General features: G+C 37.2%; 1 long non-coding RNA gene across 1 annotated transcript in view; it reads right to left on the bottom strand.

Moving 5' to 3' along the window:
* Positions 1–9,990, bottom strand: part of LOC119874037 — a 60,853-nt gene extending 50,863 nt beyond the window's left edge. The window contains exon 1 of the long non-coding RNA XR_005366382.1: positions 9,892–9,990. This is a non-coding gene — a long non-coding RNA (uncharacterized LOC119874037). The remainder of the gene's footprint in view (positions 1–9,891) is intronic.
* Positions 9,991–22,485: the final 12,495 nt, after the last annotated feature.

Raw genomic sequence — 22,485 nt, 5'->3', positions numbered from 1 at the left:
GGGTAAGTAGTATTTATCACAACTAATCTATAATCTAGCTTTTAGCTACAGACATAAGGAGTCACAAACACTCATTAACTACTGAAAATAAAGCATAACGAAAATTTAATGCTGAGGGGAAAAAAGTTACATAGAGATTCAAACTGAAACTAATACTTGTGGAACATACTGACAGGCCAGGCATCTCCTCACTTAATGCTTCCAGTAAGCCTGCCATATGGTCATTATACCACCCATTTACAGATGAGGAAACAGGCTTTGAGGAGTAGAGTGAACCTGACCATTAAGGAACTTCATGGACAATTTATTTAATGAAAAGTTGACATCTACCACAAAATTATTCTGCATTTGGTCAAAGGCCTGAAAGAGGCAAAGCCACCAAAGGTACCAAGTTCTTCAAGAAGCAACTGATATCTCAAGTGACTAGAATCTCTTCCACTTGGGAAAGAAAGAGTAGAGGTGGCATCTGGGTACTATTTGGGCTCTATCCATGAGCACAACATGTCACAGAACCACCTTCAGGGCAGCGTTTTACTATTTTTACTGTTGTTTAAGCTGACATCCAGGAACAGAATCTATGAAACTAGAGCAAGAAACAAAGTCTATGAACCCTCTGCGATCCTGTCCTAAATTTTGCTTTGCACAAGAGTGGGAGCAATTGTCAAGTCTCAGGCTGTCATGTACCAGGTTCCCTGGAACTTCCTGGTAATCATGGAACCAGGATTTCTTAGGCCTCTGAAGGTGGTTGAGAGTGGAGAGCTGGGTAGAAGCCGATCAGGTCTGGCAAATCAGCTATTTGGCTACCATATGTCTCTTTCACATGGGAATGTATTTGCTCCTCACGGCAATCCAGGGAGATAGATAATATGGTGGTTTTTAATCCCATCTTGTAGAACAGGAAGCCAAGGCCAGAAAACATTAAGATTTTGCCATGAATCAGCATACTCATGACACTTGTGGATCTTGTGGCACTGAAGCCTATGCGCTTCACCCTACACCTACTCCCACTCCCAGTAAGAAACACCCTCTTGGAGAATGAAGGACAGTACTGTATATTGTTCAGAAAATCCTATTTAAATTGATTATGTGTCTGAAGAGCTATATGCCTGCCTGATAATAATTTGCCTTCTCTTCTGCGTTCTCTGAGCAATAATTTACGGGTCTCAGAAAGCTGACTTACACAACTGAGTAAACTCCTGCAATTAATTTTACACTTGTGCCATGCTTCCTGCATTTCCACTATTGTCTGGTTCTGATTTTCTATATCCTGTTCCAAAACTGGGACTCACTCAAACCAGACACCTTCTTCGTAGGTTCCACCCAACCTTCCACTCTCAACCACTGTCAGAGACCTAACAAGTCATTGTCCCATTATTGCTGGAATTTCCAGGGAACCCTGTACATAGTCTGACAGACCTAAACTGACAGCTGCCCCCACCCCTCCAAGAGGCAAAATTTAGGACAGAATCCCAGAGAAAACTGTACAGACTTTGCTTCCTGCTCTAGCTTCATAGATTCTGCTCCCAGAAATAAGATTAAGCAACAGCAGAAATTCCAGAGTTCTGAAAATATACTGTCAACTGGGATGACAAAAAACAGATGCATGGAGCTCAGTTTCATATGGTGTCTGGCGGTGGAGTTAAAAATTTTAACAAGGGATGGAAGTGGGGAGGAGGAGCGGGAGAGATAGAGGTAAAGGCCATGAACTAGCTGCCTTGAAATCCTGGTTTGGAAGCAGGTGTTAGAGAATCATGGTGAAATCATATTCCTTTGTCTCTACTAAAAACAGTGAAATTTAAAAGTCTAAGGAAAAGGGTATACAGAATATTATTTTTCATTAGCACCAGGCAGACTGCATTGTTGTGCTCATAACAGGCTTGGGATTGAGAAAACCTGAATTTTTATCTTGTTATTGCAGTTTAAACAGATACAAGGGAATCTGAGTTCAAGTGCTAAGGTTTCCTGTCTAAAGAGAGTAATGGAAGAATGTGATATTTATTTTTAAAATACAAATTCACCTTGGACTTATCCATCTGAAAGTATGATAATAGTTACTGTGACAATGACAACTCAAATCACATAGACTTCACTTGTTGCTACAGGACCAGAGTCTTCTATGCAATAATCCCTTAGTGTCCCATATATCTCTAGGAGTCCCAGGGAAGTTTTCATATGTGCTCACAAATCAGGGTCCTCCTACCAGGCAGCTATGTCACCTCTGGCACCACACCAGAGCCCTCAATGTGCTAAGCATTGGCCCACAGAGACGGAAGGGAAAGATGACGCTTACCTCTCTGCTACGTGAAACCTACTCAAGAGGAGCCAGAAAACAGACTCTCTCCTGCTCTTCTGCTTTGTGATGTTTTTAGTGGAGTAAGTTTGTCATATTTTACCCACATAAATTATCTCTATTGAACCAGAAATGAATTCCTGAAATTGGGCCAGAGAGAGAGAGATTTGAGTTGGCAGCCTTCACACTTTACCTGGAAAATCCCTTTCCTCTGACAACCAAGACTGGGTTACAACAAAGCCAAGCTCATCACACCAATGCCCTTGTCCCAAGAGGTCCCTCACTACCTTGAAAAGACAGACCTCTAGTAAACCTACCTCACACTCACCACATTCATCCATTCGACAAATGCTTACTGAGTACCTACAATGCACCAAAAGTAATTGAAACTCCTCTTTCTAAAGCACTGGTTCTCTTTAGAACGTCTATAAATCCTAAGCATATTCACTCCTTCCAAAATGTAAGAGCCTGCCAGCAGTCATGGGCAACCACAGGGATGTATTTCCAGCTATATCACCATCTGAATGCATGTAATATTAATCATTCCACACTCAAACATCTCTTTTCTAAAGAAGTACCCAGAAGCCCACAGGCATAGCTATACTTAGAAAGCTGCTGTAGGCTTTTGGGGAAGTAAAATAATCCTGCCAACAAAAGACTCATCCATATTAATATAAAAGAGAATAAGTGCAATTATTAAAAAGTAGGCATTATCAGATTTACACACATGTAAAATAGGACAAAAGTGACTACAGAGTACAGATAGAATTTCACACAAATTTATACAGTGAATGGAATGGAAAAAACAATGACAATTTCTCCTTCTGCTTGAGAGATAAATGGATGCACCTTGTCATTTTCTCCTGTACGTCTCTGGAGGGAGTAATTTCAGAGGTATGTATTTACAGTTCCAAAGGTCAGAAGGCCCATGATTTTGCATTGTAAAATCGAAAGGTCAGGCCTCTTATTGAGCCTATTATGTTTTCAAGGAGACACCCTAAGAAAGGGAGAGTGGAAAGAGAATCACCTCTCCTCAGAGAAAATTTCATCATTTTACCCTTACGAGGCCTGAGGGTCCAGACTGTAAGAAGGACCAACATTACCAAGTTGGAAACCACTGGATTTATATGGGCATTAGTGTGCTTCTGTGCTAGATATTTTACACAGAATAATTGTAAAACATCATGCTTACAGATTTTAAATTTCCAAAGAAGAGCATATTTGCATTCAAAACCCATTTCATCTACTGGATACTCACTGACATCAAACAAAAAACAAGCTTCGATGGGATGGTTGGAGAAGGAAATGGGAATATGGGGCTTAACAGGCCAAGAAAGACAAAGAATGACCAAAAAAAGATGGTTTAGAAAAATACCCAATATAAACTTTGCTAATTTCATAAGCTTATCAAGAATTAACACTCCTAAAAAAAAAAAAAAAAAAAAAAAAGAATTAACACTCCTGGTGACAGATAGTAGCTACACATGTGAGCATATAGAGTTGTCAAATCACTATATACCTGAAGCTAATGTAGCTCTGTGTGTTGACTATACTTCGATTTAAAATTTTTTAAGAATCAATACTCCATTCAACATGTATGTGTACTCACATGCTCAGGCACATGCCACGTGCATAAATCTCAAATGAATAAATATTTATACTCTTTAACATTTTATGACAAAATAATTTATTGAGGTAATAGTTAATGATTTGGCTCTTCATTTTGTTCTTTTTCTGTTATGCAAGAATGAGAAGGAATGAGAGTTATATATAATTTGATCTCGAATTTCCTCTGGTCACCTTTTTCCTCACTTTGGTACATTTGTAGAGCCCACAGCAGAATCAACTTTAAAACAACTTCCCTTTCAGACCTTAGTAGAGCCTGAAAGGACCTCTGCCTCCATAGGTGCTTGAGTCAACCACAGTTCTCAGTACAGTCATTGGCTTGGTGTGTGGGGATGGCTGCTTCTTAACTCTAAACAACAGTTCAGATGCTGCTTTTTGAGGGAGGAACTGGTCCCTATAAAAGCCAAGTTTCCCATGGTGCATCCAGAATTAGCACTGGAGCCAGAAGCAAAGCTAAGTTCACAACATCTACAAAAATACATCAGTGGAGGGTATTCAGTTTTGTTTTGATTGTTGTTTTTGGTGATCACTGGAAATAACACTTCAAATGGATTTCCATCCTCATTTTGACTCTTCCATTACAATTTCACCGAACAAGTCATGACTCCATAGGAATAAATAATCACATTAAGCCCAAACACCCTACAAACTGGACCATCTCAGCACCTTCTAACTTGTGTTTTCTTTGCTTTCCAAAGACAAGCCCTTAAGTTCCAGCAGCAAGAATTATCAGCTCAAGGCAAGCTGTGCTGGCTGATGAGGGTGGCTCTGCTGGGTCACCTCTCCCCTCAGATAATACTAGGTGAGCAGTCACTTGAAGGGGAAGCCAGAGGAAGGGCTCCTGTATCAAAAACATGGGTGGAAATATTTTTTAAAACAAAGCTTTCGGGCACTGAATTCTTTTTGGCAAATAAATTCTAATATCTAGCAAAGCGTTCCCTTCACTTTCTGTTAGTTAGCACAATTCCTTTCTAGAAATCAGAGCAGAAGGATTTGCAGCAGGCAAACCACACTAGGGTCGTTTCTAAACATTAACTTTTGCCTACTGAGGCATACTGTATGTGGGAGTTGGAAATAGAGGACATATTCTCTAACTAATGAAAATTGCACAAGCCCAAACTCATCACTAAAAATAATTTCCTAAACAAATCAACTAAATCGGCCAATGATCATTTTCATTTTTCTAACATTTAGTATTCTGTTCAAAGAGGACATGATGATCTATGATTATATCTGGGTGTTGGGATTATGGAAGGCAACTTTTTTTCATACTTTTCTGTAATTTCATCAAAATAATGCATGCATTTTTCTAGAAAGTTTTTTTTATTTTGAATGTTGGGGAGCATTGTATTTATTTTTGTTTTTAGCGTGGCTAGCTTTCCCAAAGCTCACTGTCTTGAGCTGTCTTTCAGCCCGAGAGAGGTCTCAGGAGTCACCTGAGCCAGCCAGATTTTCTGCACAACCTGTTATGGAGCACACATTAACTTTATTGCCTTGTCTGGCTGTAATTTAAGAGAGACCTCAAATATGTTGAATCAGATACCCAGGGGCAACTCAGAAAGGAAGAGGCTCACCAGGTTTATTGCATTCCCTGGAAAGAGGGCAGAATGACTGAGCGCAGCCAGGATACACCAAGGGCGACACTTTTATGTGGGGATCAGCATTTAATTTGTCTTTGTATTTTATGAATTGCAGGCAGAGATGTATTTGCAGGAAAATACATGGGCATTTTTGAAAGCGATTAATTAAGCATGCAATTTATATGAAAACAATTTACTACAGGACATTATCAGAGCACCCAAAATGCACATGCAATTTCCTTGACTTCTAATTTGTGGGCATAATTTATTTTGATTGTGCAATTAGGAAAGTAGACCTTTATTAATTTCGGTGCAAGTCTAAAGAAGCAAGACAAATTTAGCAGTGAAAGAGTCTGCCTTAATGGAAAAGAGGGAGGTGTGGCCTTGGGCTCTTGCCTTGTACATAACTCTCTGATTCCAAAGCCATGGAATTTTATCTATTTCTGCTCCTGATTTTCTTCAACAGGTCATTTAACCACATTGAGCTTCAGCTTTTTCTTTTATAAAATGGAACTGAAAAATAACCCTCCTCCCGGACTGGCATTTAATGACAGGTTTGGAGGGTCTGTCATGGTTCACTTAGTCCCTTGGTAATGGCAGGCTGCCCCATGCCTGGCCTCACTATGCAGCCTCACTGTTCCCCAGCCTCCCCTTCAAGATAAATGCAATTTCACTGCATGCAGCAAGTTCACTGCAGTGCCCTCACCAACTGACTGTAGGCCCACAGCTGTCAAGAATGAAGAAGGCAGACAATGGCCTGAAACAGATTTTTGTTTTATGACAAGCAAACTGTCAGTGTGGAAATGGAGCCCATGATCCCATTAACTTTGTCCTATAATACACCAGTAAATTAGTCCAAATCACCAAAATTCCACTAGCAATTTTCAAGGGATACAATCCCCAAAGGAGTAGTTACATTTGTAGAAGTTGGGGAAAACTATCAAATTATCAACAGAAAAGTCTGTCAGAGGTCTGCCAGTGGCATGAAGAAAGGGTTCACTGGCCTCTAGTCCTACCTCTTTCCCTCGCACTTACTGACCACAGTAAAGGGGAAAGGGATGAAAGAAATCAGCATGCGCTAGATACCATACTAGACCCCCTTCCTGTGTTATACCACACCAGGGCCATAAGAGGTATGTTTAGGGGCACCTGGGGTGCTCAGTTGGTTTAGTGTCTGACTCTTGATTTCAGCTCAGGTCACAGTCTCAGGGTCATGGGATTTAACCCTACATCAGGCTCAATACTGAACATGGTATCTGCTTAGGATTCTCTCTCTCCCCCTCCCTCTACCCCTCCTTCTCCTTTGCCCCCCGTCTCTCCCTCCACTTTTTCTCTCCCTAAAAAAAAAAAAGGGCAGGGGATATTTATTACCATTTTGCAAATGGGACTAAGAAAGGTTATGTGGGGCTCAGAAAGGTTAGAATTCATTTACAATTGACTATAGAGTCCATGCTCTTTCAGCAGACCCCTCAAACTGTGGGCTACCCCAGAAATGCAGAGTTAGGGCAATGTGGTTCTTTCCCTCTTGTGAGCCTTCCATTTGGCAGCTGAACCTTAAAAGACAGTTTAGCCACTTTCTGAATTCCAAGTGGCACTTAGCTTGTGTGTGCTAAAAATCATCACTTTCACTGTTTAGTATGAGTCTGAGAACTTTCCTTGGTTTTTGATATACCACCATCTTCAATATCAATAGCACTTGATTGTTTCCCAAGCACAGTCATAATCACTATTTATATATGTAACCCAGACTTTACCAGAGTGGGCTCAAAACAAAAAAACTACTTTTTTCTTTCATATACAAATTACAGTGCCATTGAATCCCCACGTATCCAGATTAGCAGAAAATCTAAGTTTTCTACACTCATACAAAGAGATCCCTTCTCCATGTGACCAGAATTCCCAAATAAGCTTACTCAGTCCTCAGATTCTGTCTGGATTCTCCTGCTGTAAGAATGAAGGTAAGGGTCTAATCAAACCAAAGAAATGACTTATTTACCGCCAATGTTGACACTATTACCAAACCAGGAAGGCACTAGTAGGAAACAAAAGCTTTGTTCATTAAAACTGGCACTAGAAAAACTTGGGAATTGGAAGCCTTACCCGTTTGCTTCCACTGCCACTATTGTTACTAGAATACTATGTCATCACCCAAATCAAAGAGGTTCTCAAATCTGATGGCCCCAGCACCATTCCCTGTAGTGGCTCCTTAGGCCCCACTATCAGGTTCAACCATGGATGCCCCCACTCAAACTCAACCTGGAATTTCAGTTATTATATTCCTAGTTATCTCATCTCACCCATCTTTTCCCTGGTGCAAACTATATCCTGGAGCATAGTTTCCATCATGACCCAGGAACTATACCCAGGAATTCACTCACCAACAGTCACAGCCCTGGTGTTGACTTGGGACTGTGCATTCACATTTCTCCCTTTCTTAGGACAATTTCTTCTTACAGTTTATGACAACATTTCTGGAGCTCTAACCTAGGAGGGCTTTTGCCCAAGTCCCATCAGAACTCAAAGTTTCCTTGGAAACCTTGTAAATTGGTAGAGACACACAAATAGAGTGGAGTTTTACCACATATCTAAATACCTTCAAGGAGTCACTTGGTGGCCTTTTCCACAACCAAATGAATCTGCTCAAGAGTGAATAAATATTCCCTCCTAGAGAAAAAAAAAACTGCTTACAACTTTAAAATGGCAGTAATTTAAAAGTCAGTAAATAGAGTTACAGTCCTGTCTGCCTGAGCACTTTATTAACAAGCTTTCTCCCTCTATCTAGGATTGTTTGGAGTACACATTCATGAGGATATGAGAGATATACATGCACAACTCTCTCAAGGTGGTGTGGTAGAATACAAATGATGATTATCCTGATGACAGAAATGATATCACACAGGAGTCACTCACTTCCTACCATGACACTGCACTAAGTGCTCCAGTTATGGTATCTTATCTAATCATCATAATAATCTTACAGGGTAGATGCTACCATCAATCACAGATGAGAAAACTTGAGCTCAAGCAGGCTAAGTGGCAGACATAAATAGCAGTGCTAGGATCTGAACCCACAAGGATCAGACCCAAAAGTCTGTTTTCTTAACCATTTATAAATTTTGAGTTAGAAACAACAATTTAGGTAAAATCTCTATAGCACCCTTAGACCTAGCAATTATTAGCTGAATGACCTTCAACAAAATATACTTTCATTGATGATCAACTTCCTTATATGTGAATGAAGCTCATAATGACCATTTTCCAGGCTTTTGTGAGGAGAAAAAAGGGAAATAATATGAAAAGACCTTCATAAATCATTAAAAAGGTAAAACATGAGCTATATTTTCAATTTATGTCTTGCTAATTTAGGTGGCAACATGATGAAAATAGACCCTGGGAATCTTGATGACTGTGGCCATTACTGTGATTACAAGGATTGGCCCTGACAGCTTGATGAGATAGGAGTAAGATGCTTCTAACATACCTAAGATATTAGAGTGGACATGTATCTTTGGCTGCCAAAATCTTTTGATAATTCTCCACATTGTGAATCCTACCTTCTCAACATAGAATTTTTTAAAAATCTAATCCTAATATCCTTTGCTGTCAGGGATTAGACTTGTGGTTTAGGTCCCACCACACAGGCCCATCCATAGGATATCGATTTTGAGGAGATACATTGCAGGACAGGTGGTACCCTGGTCAGTTTTTCTCACTTTCTCTAATCTCTATAAGCATTCCGGAAAATAAGTAATATTACCACCATGCCACAGCTGAGAAATCCGAAGTTCAGAGGTTAAGTGCGTTGTGTGAAAACATACAGCCAGCTATTACAGAAGCCAAGCTTCATAAAAAGCCTCTCTGCTTCCAAAGCCCACCATCTCCCCACTAAAACACTTTGAAGTGGAATGTGGATATGAACTCAAGAATTTCTAGGCTCCCATGGATCAGCCTTCCCACAAAAAGAAATCACCTACTTTAAAAGATTTATCCACTGTTGTCTAATGACCTCCAGAAAAACAGCTCTAGCTACATTTTGGTGTCCACATAAGGTATTTTTCATGAGCAAGTTTATTTAATCTGAGAGAATAAAGATTGATTTTCCTATTACTCATTCTAGTGGTTTTACGTATTTAAATTGCAAACCATCCTCAGAGGCAGTTCTAAGTAATGAAAGGTAATGGTATCTATTTAAGGACCAAAGCAGTCAGATTTCAAAGAATTGTCATTGTATTTGTTAAACAATATCATATTTGAAGTTTCCTGATTTTTTTTTTAATTTTAAGGTAAGTAACACTGAAAAGTCGCAAGTATTTTTGTTACCATCCAATGGGGCAGGCAAAAATGAAAATGCAGGTGTAGTCTGTAAGAAGGGAATCACTAAGTGGGAAACCTTACCTCAGGTCCAGGGAGACAACCGGCTCCTTCCAAGTGGCAGTGGCTCCAGTGATGGGTGAAGATTCCCAAGCCAGGTGTCTTCATTTTTATTGCCTTCACTTTAAGAGAAGAAAATAATACAAGAAAACTTTGCCCAGGTCAAATAAGATGTCTTAGGGAAATGAAACCAACCATTCTACGAGCACAATCATTTTGACACAAGTCCTCAAAGTAGGTCAGCCATTTCTTACAGTCTAAGAATCTGGAAATCCAGGAATGTCAGTATAAAAAAGAGGAACACTAAGTATATTGCAGTAATATATAGCATTTCCTTGATTCTGACATATTATTGATTATGCCCCTTTGGGTTATTAATAGTTTCTCAAAAAAACAAAGAAACATTTCAAATGAACATATTGCTTTTAAGATGGACCCCAATTTCCTGAAGATAAAATATTGAAAATATTAAAAAAAAAAAACTTCCCTTAAATTCAAGCCAAATGACTTTTACTGAGAAAGGCTAAAACATTGATACTCTGTAATCTTCTGTTTATTCTTTTTTATTAATTAAGACTCTTTGTACTACAAGTAACTAATTCAAGCATTAAACCAAAGGAGAATTTTATTATAAGGATATATAGAAGTGTCTCATTAAATCCAAAGGCAAAAACATAGATCTTAATGAGACGAAAGCTAGCAACTGGAAAGTTGGAGAATCTGAAGAAGTATCGTCTCTGCATTTCTTGTGTCTGCCCTTTTCTGCAAAGCTTCTTTATTCTTGCCTTTTTCTGAGAGAAAGAAGAAACAGGCTTCTTTCTTTCTCATCCATATGTCAGTATTAGACTACACTGTAATGTTTACTTCCTTAAGTTCAAATTCTCCAATTCCCAGGAAAGAGATTTTGTTGTCTAACTTGAGTCAAACATCCCCTGTGTCTTGGAGGGGAGGAGAGTAGGGGAAGTTGGACTATATATGAAGATGTAGTTCCAGAGACCCACCATGCAAATGCAGTAGGCAGAGGAATGTAATCTCAGGAAGGAGAGAGAGCTCACAGGCTGGGCAATCTGTCCCCCTAGCTCACGTTCAGAATTGCCTCTAAGTTCAGAGCTGCCTTCCCTGCCCAGGAGCTCACACATCCCAGAGGCAGAGCTTGAGACACAAGTAAATGACTTTATGTCTAGGTGACCTCCTGAGGATAGGCAGTTGCTCACAGTGGCAGTAAGTTTCAGAAGCCAAACTCTGATGTCATTCCATCCCTCTAACCTATCTTTTGAGTGAATGGTGACATTTGTAAGAGCAGCATCCATTCAGTTTTGCTATTTCAATTACTTATAAACCAAGACACAGAAGCTTTTGCTTTATTAGTAAAAGATTCTGAGATTTTGCCAGTGAAGACTAGAATACCTCATATGATGAGAATATGAAACTATAGTCTCCAAGCCTAGGGGTCAGCACTGTGCCCCACAACCAGCATCACAACTGCACTTGAGATTCATCACCTGGGTTTGACACCTGGGCTTTCAGCTTGACCTTTACACTTTTACGATCTTACACATAAAGACCAAAGAAAAACACACAAAAACTCTGATAGACACAGAGCTTAGGAAGATTGGCAATTTTCAGCAGTCAGGTAAAAATTACCTAATTTTAATGTCTGGCATATTTTTGACATGTAATTTGTTTTCTTTTATTATTTTGAGAAGATCATGTTTTCTGATATGCTTGAATAATTATCATTATCCTGGGAACTTTTTCTTTCTTTTCTTATTTTTCCCCCATTTGTTTAGTTTTTTAAAAACATCTGTAGGGATACTAATGTTGCTAGAATCAAGATAGGAAGAAATCAGTATGCATTCATTTGTCTTGAAAGAATCCTTCTCACTGATCTGACCCCTTAATAACGGTGAGGGGCAATCTTATTCCTTATATTTCTAGATTCCTGGAGGATGCCTTATTATACATATGGGAACTTAAAATGCTATCTGTTTGTGCTATTTGGGGCACTAAGACCCTTGGTGTCATCTTTCAGGCTTCCTATGCCTAATGTTCAGCAGGCAAGAGTCAGAAAAAATTAACGTCACCAGCCTGTCCCAATCCTTTGGGGTGCAAGTTGCTCTGAGGCTTATTTGTAAGTCCCTCAATTTTTCCTTCACAAGGAGTTGGTGGTATGACCAACATTGGATAGTCAAATGGGCTTCAATGTAAAAGGCATCAGGAATAGCAGAGATAAGAATAAATTATTTCATGAAAATGAAATGGATACCAATGATTGGAAAGGGAAAGACTTGAGCCTTAAGAAGATCAAAAGGGAACAAAAGGATGAGAGAGGTAGTCCCTATGGGCTCGATGTCCATGCGTTCATTTTTCAAACAACTCACATATTTGTGTGTGTGCGTGCACATATAATATGTAATACTAATATATTTCCACGCCAAATCTCAATAGATGAGATATATTTCCATGCCAAATTTCAAAATATTTTGAGATATGAACATTGTTCATATCAAAATATGTTCATATATCCAAAGCACCTCTCAGCTAATAGTTCCATTTCAGAAGCCTTTTAAGATTGTGTACACAATACTACTTATGCAATTATTAAAATTTTTATATCTTTCCATATTATTTTATAAATATGAGTAAACAAAAAATATTAAATAACTGACATTAGCAATAAAAGGTATAGGTGTCATATGCTTAATTCAGTTGAGACAAAGAGGGAACACATCAGGCATGTCAATGGCAGAAAAAATTATTTACCTGAATTGCATTCTTGCTGGATATGATCCAGCTGGTTGTGTGTTCAATTACAAAGGAAAGTAACAAAAAAGAAAGAACATATAAGTAAATAATGCTGGAAATGTAGTCGTGAAGGTAATACTAAAAAGGAAAGATCTAATTAGGAAGTTGAAAATATATTTTTTGCTTTATGACTGCTATTCCCTTATAAGGTGTGTCTGTCATTTAAGTTCCATATATTTCACTTTCTTAGATGTTATTTTCAGTGATCTCTGAAAAAGAAAAAACAAATTAGTAAAATACCCAGAGGTCTTGAGACTTCATTTCTATTAGCTAGGAAAGAGCCGAAATATGGGTAAGCTATGTTAAACTTTCTGTTACATTCTGCTGGCAGAGCCCTGCTTAAGATACGGAAAGTGAAGGAAAATCTCTGTGAAGGAAGGTATTTCCCCCTTAGCAACGGTGAGTTGATTGTGTTAATAAAGGTTATACACAGACTTTGCTATCACAGCAGCCAGATTGCGCTGTCTCTCTGGAGACGTGCTCACACCAGGAAACATACAAGTCAAACAGTGAACCACTTCTTAAGAGCTAGTCTTCTAGCCCTGTCTCACTGATTAATGAGTACCTTGGCATCAGCATCTGAAAGTTGAAAGATAATGAGAGACAGTAGAACTGCTAGAACCAGCATCACCATCTGTCTGAAGACTACTTTTACACTTCCCCTACATTATGTACCCAAATCCCAAAATTATCACATCTCAAACTCTGTTCATTTAAATAAAAGCATAGTATTCTCATGAATAGCAGCAGTCATGATCAAAGAGAATTGTAGGAAATTAAGGTACAGAGAAGTCAGGCCAAATAGAATTCAAGCATCCCCAGACCTTATATTACTTTCTGTTTTAATCTGTGTGTCTCTGGAAAAGATATAGAGTTCTAATGTTACATTTTCATAGGTAATACAACCCATGTTATCACCACCTAACATCTGAAGAACATGTTATAAAACCAAGTATTGGGAGAAGATGTGGAGAAATGCGAGCTCCTATATACAGCTAGTGGGAATATAAATTAGTAGAAGCATAGGAGTGCAATTTGACAGTATTTACCCAATGAATATCCTTAAGCAGTAAAAATGAATGAACTAGAGCTAAATCTATCACCATGCCTATATCTCAGATAGTTAATGTGGAGTGAAGAAAAGTGCATAAAGCTGAACATAATATAACACCAATTATTCAAACTTTAAGACATTGGAACAACAGCCTACACTTTAATGGATACATCCATGTGCAGCAAAGGAAAAGAAAGATATAAGCTGACTTCAAGATGGTGGTTTTCTTGGTGGAGGGAGGCAGGGAATTGAGACTGGAGAGGGGCCAAAAGGGGTTTCAACTGATTGTGTAATGTTTTGTTTTCGAGGAAAGAAATCTTAGGCAACTATGGCAAAATGTTAAGATTTGTTTAATCTGGATGATGGGAAACTGAGAACACACATTTACTTTTTTTCCCTCCTAAACTCCACTACCATGATAATAAATGTATTTTTGAGGCATAAATCTAAAAGGATAAAGAGAATAGGAAAGAAAGCAGAAGACAATAGAAACAAATTTGGGAGGGCGTGTAGGTGGCTCAGTCAGTGAAGCAGCTCCCTTCAGCTCAGGTCATGATCCCGGGGTCTTGGGATTGAGCCCCGTATCAGGCTCCCTGGTCAGTGATGAACCTGCTTCTCCCTCTCCCTCTCCCTCTGCCCTTCCCCCCTGCTTGTGCACTCTCTCTCTTTCTCAAATAAATAAATAAAATCTTAAAGAAACATTTTTGGAAGCAGGTGGGATGTCTGACTTCCAAGAACTGAGAAATGGGAATCCTATGCTAATAGTGGGAAAGCAGAAGAACAACTCGATTTTCCCTGTAAGCCCCTAAAAAGTTCAAACACTGGCAATACAAATACTGGAAGTAAGGTCAAAGTAGAGCTAAAGTAAAATGATGGGCTGGAAGTCTGTTTTAAAGGCAGTTAGAGCCTTAGATTCCTGTCCCTCTGTGAGCGGCTTAGTGAATGCCCTGCTTACCTCACTTGAGAACTGTTAGTTCCCTGAAAAAAGTAAAACAGAGTGTCCTTTGACTGAGAGACCTCCAGCATAGGAGGAAACATGTTGAAAACAGAGCTAAGGGAATTTTTATATGTTGAATTTAGAATCCCAAAGTTCTCTTCCCTCACTGTTCCCAGAACAGTGGTAATAAGTCTATTACTCTCTAGACAATACCTTGAGAGAATTTTCTTTGAAGAATCTGACTATCTCAAGACATGGTTAGTTGGTTGATTTTTACAATACTCTGTCAATGTAAAACCTATCCTTAGTTCATGGGACATATAAAACAAGCCACAGGGATAAAGTTCGCTGATTTTAGTCTACTCAACAGCAATACTGGCAGCCAACTGACAAAGAAGCAACGCATTCGAAAGTCAGAGGGAAAATTATTTTCAGACTAGAACTCTATACTCAGCCAACTATCAATTAAAATATCAGGAAAAAGATATTTGGGGACATATAGGGTCCTAAAAAATTTTCCTTCTAAGTACCATTTATCAGAGCACTGCTTGGGCATGTATGCCACCAAAAACAGGACATAAATTAGAAAAGAAAAAGGAAATGCCATTACAAAATCTAGAATCAGCCAAGAGAAAGTTGAAGGAAATCCATAATATAATACTGAAGATAAATGTCAGTAGAGAATACATTCCAGATTAGAATAGGGTCAGGTCTTCAAGAGAAATTTCTTCCAAAGGACAGAATTAATAGAATGCCTAATATAACTAAACATACTGATTTTAAAGCAACCTTATTTTTTTTAATATTTTCTTTATTGGAGTTCAATTTGCCAACATATAGCATAACACCCAGTACTCATCCCATCAAGTGCCCCAGTCAGGGCCCATCACCCAGTCACCCCTACCCCCGTCCACCTCCCTTTCCACTACCCCTAGTTCGTTTCCCAGAGTTAGGAGTCTCTCATGTTCTGTCTCCCTTTCTGATATTTCCCATTCATTTTTTCTCCTTTCCTCTTTATTCCCTTTCACTAATTTTTATATTCCCCAAATGAATGAGACCATATAATGTTTGTCCTTCTCCGATTGACTTATTTCACTCAGCATAATACCCTCCAGTTCAACCTTATTTTGTACTGTATATTCTTTCTTGTGATTGAAGAAAAAACAATATGTACGTACAACAATGGGGTATCTTGCAATCTCACTTTAGGCCAAAAGAATATTCACAGTAGTAATTTGAGACCCTTATCCACCAGAGACTCCTAAGCAGACATTCTAGTTCACTTTGCAGAGGAACTCTCTCAAGCTACACACCACATATAGGAAATAACATAATCCATATGGAGATGTTTTTGGCTGTTCCTTGTACTAGTTAAAACTCTGTGCCATTAATGAAGGACACTTAGCAGATGATCATCCTCACCTCTCACTTATCAAAAATCCCCTTTCACACATCTTAGAGGGAATGCTAAACCTATATTTATTACAACAGTAATCAGGTCACATCATCTCCTACATCTACCCTCTATTCTTAAAAAAATAAATAAGTGGTTGAGACATCCCTGGAGATACTATATAGGTTGTTTAGGCCATTAGTCCAAGTCACATTTTCATAGTATCCCCTCAACAGTCCATCTTTCGCATGAGATATTCTAAAAAATCAGCTGTTTTTCTGCTAAACAGACACTCACCTAAACTCTGGACTTCTTCAATATTGATTCACACATTGAGATTCCTTAGATTCACCACAGTCTCTTTCTGGGAAACCGTAAAACAATTTCCTGATTTCAATAAATACCTCACTTTTTTTTTCTGCCTCTAGCTCCCTCTTCTGGACCCCAAAAGGCCACAGAGAATTTCTTAGCTCTTCTTTCCTCTCTGCTCACCTATTTTCATTGTTTTCTCCCTTTTTCTCTTCATTTTGTCCTTTTCAACTTGTCCCTCTCTTTTCCGTCATTCAAAGTTCCCTTCCCATGAGCTGGCCCAGAGTAAAAAACCAGCATAATCTACTCTTTCCAACTTGTCCCTGTTGCTGTTCTTTCTTTGCTAAATTCTGTAAGGCTTGGTAATTTCTTCATTGTCTTTGCCATTCATCTCCTTATCCCTTTCCTTTCTTCCTCTTGTTTGCTATCCGTTCTGGCAGTTGTAATTGATCTTATGGCAATTAATTCTCCTCCGCCATGAGTCTAGCTGGGATTGCTCACACCTAGGTAGTCTCTTGGCCATCACAACAAACCAATGAGGTTGTTATTATTATCATCATCCAATTTTAGAGATAAGGAGATAAAAGCATAGAGAGACTAAATAACTTTCCCAAGTTCATAAAGCTAGTAAGTTGCTGAACAAAATGCAAACCTAAGCCTTCTAACTACAAAACCTGTAATCACTCACCAGCACCATGCTGCTATGGCATGAAACAGAACCATGGCCTCTTTATAGTTTAGTAGTATCATTTATAATAATCTGCAGAGGATTTTGGTTTCAGATGCATTTAAATTCAAAAGCACCTGTGTTGCTTTAGAATAATAAGCTGAGGTTTTCTGGAGGATATTAAACCTATGTTGGGCAATGTTGTGTTGCATTCCTAAGAGTAAAGAACAAAATTATAATTGTACACACACCCCAAGAAAAGAACCAGATCTTCATCTGTTGATTTTTCAATCCCATAGAGCCTATTAAAGTTCCTATAAATTACTGTACAAGTAGTAAACCAATGTTTGTCATCAAGAAGAGACACATTTTGGTTGGTTTTGTTTTTTTAAAAAAGAGATTCAGTACAGAAAATGAGAATTTCTCCCTGATGAAGAAAACTTGGAGACACTTATCCAGCAATCCAGCAAGGAAATAGGACAGAGTAAATCTAAAGAACCCCACCATAGCTTAGCCATAGACAATGAAGCCAGGAGGCACAGATGAAACGCACAAGGAGAATATCAGCATGGCTCCAAATGAGGTGCACTAATAAAACACAGGGCACAGGAAAGGCTGTTCATCCAGGATGCAAGAGGAAAGCACAACAGAAATTATGCAGTCTCTGGCTTGAAAAAAATTCTATATGAAAAGCTGTAATAAAATCACAGAATCTTAAATCAGAAAAAGAACTTCAAGAACATCTCATACAACTCTCTAATTTTATAATAGTATACATTCTATATTGAAAAAAAACCCCACTAGATTTGGCATCAGAAGACCTAGAGGAAATAAAAATGTTAAATAATTTAATAAACAGTGAACTACTATACAAAACTGTTTTCATCACCATGGTTATCTTCTGCAATCTTCATTTGACCATGGAGAAGAAAGGGCAAATGTTACTGTCCCAATTTTACTGGTGATAGAAATAAGGCTTAAAGAGGTTAAGTAAACTGTATTCATGAGCCAGTAATAGAGAAATGAGACTATTACTCAAATAGAAGCTTTCTTATTCCCAGTTGCAATATATTTTGCTACTTTTTGTAGATTAATTTATGAATATAATGGAAAGAGAGTTTGGTGAAAAGAGAAGTGAAAACTGAAAGATCTCAGCTAAAACAGAGAAATCAAGACCAGAGTCCTTTTTAAAAGAGAATCAAGTAGAATAATCAGATACCATCCTTAAGTTTATAAGCCTAATTTTAAAAGGATTAAACTACTTGCCTAAGAAATTACTTTCTCTGAAAAGCTTCTTTCCCCCCAACTGCTATTTATTTATTGCCTGAAGAGTTTAAATAAAGATAATAAATTGCATGATCAATAGGAACAACAAAGTTGCTTTACTTAAAGCCGATAACAGAGAATATAGATTTTCCATGAATAATTGAAAAAGTCCAACAGAAAGGTTTAAGCCCTCCTTCTCTGTCCCTCTATTTCTCTGCATTTTTTTATAGAGCCAATTCCTAAGTCTTCACATGGAAAGAAATCAAAGTCATCCAGGTCAACCATCCCCATGATCAAGAGGGTTTATTTATTGCCTGCAGTGTGGAGCACATAATCAGCCATGTGGCAGTGAGCGCTCAGGAAGAAGACAGAAGCTCCAGGATGCCTAAAGTAATCCACAAGCCTAAGGGGATAGGAGCCTGGCAGTGACTCAATAGCCAAGATCCAAGTCTGAAGATATACATGTAGAAAGCTAAGCAATTCTTTCTTTTTGCAAATTATAATAATTTCATTACACTCAAAACCTCAAACTTGCTGTTCCTCAAGCGGTATCAGATAGTTTGCCTAAGGTGAACTTTAATACACACTTTTGTTGTTGCCATTATTTGTTCCATATGTATATTTTTATTATGATGATAAAAACACATGAGATCTACCCTCTTAACAAATTGTTAAGTACCCAATACCGTATTGTTAACTCTAGGCATAAAATTGTACAAAAGATCTCTAGAATGTATTTATCTTGCATAACTGAAACTTTATACTTGTTGGTAAGCAACTCTCCAATTTTCCCTCCCTTTAATCCCTCTAGCAACCACAGTTTGATTCTCTGTTTCTAAGACTTTAACTATTTTAGACACCTGATATAATTGAATCATGCAGTATTTGTCCTTCTGTGACTAGTTTATTTCACTTAGCATGTCCATCAGTGGATGATGGAAAAACCAAATGTGGCATGTGCGTGTGTGTATATATATACACACACATACATGGAATATATATATATATATATATATATATATATATATATATATATATACATATGCCATGGAATGCTATTCAGCTTTTTAAAAAAAGAAAGAAATAGGATATCCTTCTATATGCAACAAGGTAGATGAACCTGGAGGATACTATGCTAAGTGAAGGATGAACTTCGATTTTAGGGATACATCTCACATGCTCACTCCACCACCAATGAGCATAGAGAAAGATTTTCTGCATACATAGGTTGAGATCCTAAGACTGACTCTAACAGAAAAAAAAATTGTAAGAACTTCAGGCTGTTGTGGCCCAGTATCTGATTCAAGTTGCCAAAATTTAGTCACTTTGATGACCACAGTCTATGTCCTGAGGGCTTCTCCTCTCCTCCCTCTCTCATTCTCCTCATTAGCAGCAGAAAAAAAAAACAATAAACTAGAAAATAGAAGCCATAAGTCCCAGTTCCAGCTCTGCCAAGGCCTCGGTGCCCTTGAGGAAGTCATCTCTATTGTCTCAGCACCCAGCGCAGTAAATGGCACACAATAAGTGCTGAAAAAAGCATTTGTTGATGAAGGAATAAATGAATTCCATCCTAAGGAATCTCCATTTCTTCATTAATAAATGGGAAAGTCACACTAGATCCCTACAAAAATCTCTAACTCTGAGATTTTAAAATATTGGGAGCACTATATTTTTAGGCCACTTTTTCAGGATACCATAGTTATATTAAGATGAGGCAGAGTTCCCATCCTCACATGATGGAGTAAACTGATAGACCAACCTCCACACAGACAGCAACTATTTAAAGGCTGTGCAGAGCAGACAAAATCAGGAACATTTTACAGATGAGTCAAAAGTTCAGAGGAGAGACTAGGACATGATGTGTTTTCCATTTTTTTGGCTTTATACTGAGAGCACATCACAGTAGGCAACATAGAGAACCAAACTCAAACAGAAAACCTTCCATACTTCTGTAATGAAAAACCACAAATCAGTATGGGGCACCACAGTCACCAGAAAGTGAAGGGAAAACTCACAGAAAAAAAGAAATCAGAGAATATAAACTAAAGTGAAATAATGGCATTTATAGATAAAACACAGCTAAGAGAATTAGTTATCATCAGACCCCTATTATAAGAAATATAAACAAATAAACAAAAATAGTTCTTAAGATTGAATGAAAGTGGAACCAAAGAGAAAATCAGACCTTTAAGAGAGAATAAAGAACAACAGATATGGTGAATATCATGGCAAATAAGAAAACATAGTTTTTCCTATTAATTTCTTTAAAATGTGTATAGTTGAAGCAAAAACTATATTATCTTGAGGTGCTTAAAATATATATTCAGAAATATAGTATGGCAGCTAAAGCATAAGGTATGGATAAATGGACTTATAGGATTCAAGTTTTCCACATTTTATGTGAAGTGGTATGATATCAATTCTAAATACACTAAGAAATTTTAAGAATATGTACTGCAATTTATAGAACAACTACTAAAAAATAATACAAGGAGGTATATTTAAAAAGCCAATGGATAAATTAAAATATAATTCTAAAAACATTCAAATAATCTAGAAGAAAGCATGAAACAGGAAACAGAAGACCAGCAACATAGGTGACAAAAAGAAAATCGACAATAAAACAGTAGACTTAGTCCAACAATATCAGTCATTATATAAAATGCTAATAAACACTATAGCTAAGAAACAGAGATTATCAGAAGGGACGAAAAAGAAAAAGAAAAATGAACTATATGCTATCTACAATATGAAAGCAAATGAACATAAATAATTATGCCACACAAACAATAAGCAATAGAAAGCTATATAAAATTAATCTCAAGATAAAGTATTATAGCAATAAAATGCGACATTTCATAATAATAAAAGGGTAAATTTATCAAAAAGTCATAATAATCAGTAATATATATATGCTTCATAACAGAGCCTCAAAATACATGAAGCAAAAATTATTAGAATCAAAGAAACAGACAATTCCACAATAACAATCTTTAATACTCTTCTCTCTGTAATTGTTAAAATGAATGGACAAAAAATATTAGTAATAACATAGAAAAATCTGAAAAATGCTATCAAACAACCTGACATAATTGACATTATAGATCCATACACCCAATTGTTTAGGAATTTATATTATTTCTAAGTGCATATATTACGTTCATCAGATAGACCACTTGCTAGATTGTAAAACAAATCTCATTAAATTTAAGAGAATTTACAAAATATATTCTCTGAACAAAGTGAATTTAAATTAGAAATCAATAATAATGAAATATCTAGGAAAAGCCCAAATATTTGTAAATCAAACAACACACTCCTATATAATCCATACTTCAAGGAAAAAATCATAAGGACAATTAGTATTACTTCAAACTCCATAGTAATGAAAAAATAACATAAAGATGTGAAATGAAGCTGATGAACTATGACAGGGAGAGTTACAGATTTAAACACATACTAGAAGATAAGGCCTAAAATCAATTACCTAAGGCTCCAACTCAAGAAACTAAAACACTTTTGTGATAAAGATAACTACAGAAATAATTTAAGTAGAACTTATATAAACAATAAAGACTATTTGTAAGCCCCAAAAGCTGTTTTTAAGAAGATCAATAAAATTGATAAAGCCATAACTAGACTGATCAAAAAAAAAAAGGAAAAAACATAAATCATAAATATCTGGAAGGAAATGAGTTATCAGAATAAACCCTACAGATATTAAAAAGATATAAGAAATATTATTATCAGTTTTATGCCAATAAATTCAACAACCTAGTTGAAGTGGACAAAATTCTTTAAAAATATAAGTTAACAAATGATGTAAAGTGGAACAAAAACATCTCATTCACTATATTAAGGAAACTTACTTCTTCATTAAAAGTCTTTCCACCAACAAAACTCAGATGATTTTACTGGCAAATTCCATACAACATTTAAAGAAGAAATACCACTTTTACATAAAATCTTCCGTAACATAGAAAAAGAAGATGCACTTCCAAACTTATTTTTTAATGCTAGCATAACCCCAACATGAAAATCTAAAAAAGACACCATAAAAAAATTACAGACCATTATCTCTCACATATAAAATCCTTTAAACAATTAACAGACTAGATAGTCCAAGTAGTGTTTCTCTCAAAAATGCAAAGTTGCTAAACATAAAAAGCAATTAATTTGCCATACTA

This window comes from Canis lupus, chromosome 11 (genome assembly GCF_011100685.1).
Source record: "Canis lupus familiaris isolate Mischka breed German Shepherd chromosome 11, alternate assembly UU_Cfam_GSD_1.0, whole genome shotgun sequence".
Lineage (NCBI taxonomy): Eukaryota > Metazoa > Chordata > Mammalia > Carnivora > Canidae > Canis > Canis lupus.
The sequence above is the reverse complement of the archived record's forward strand: the minus strand, read 5'-3'. Positions and strand labels throughout refer to the sequence as shown.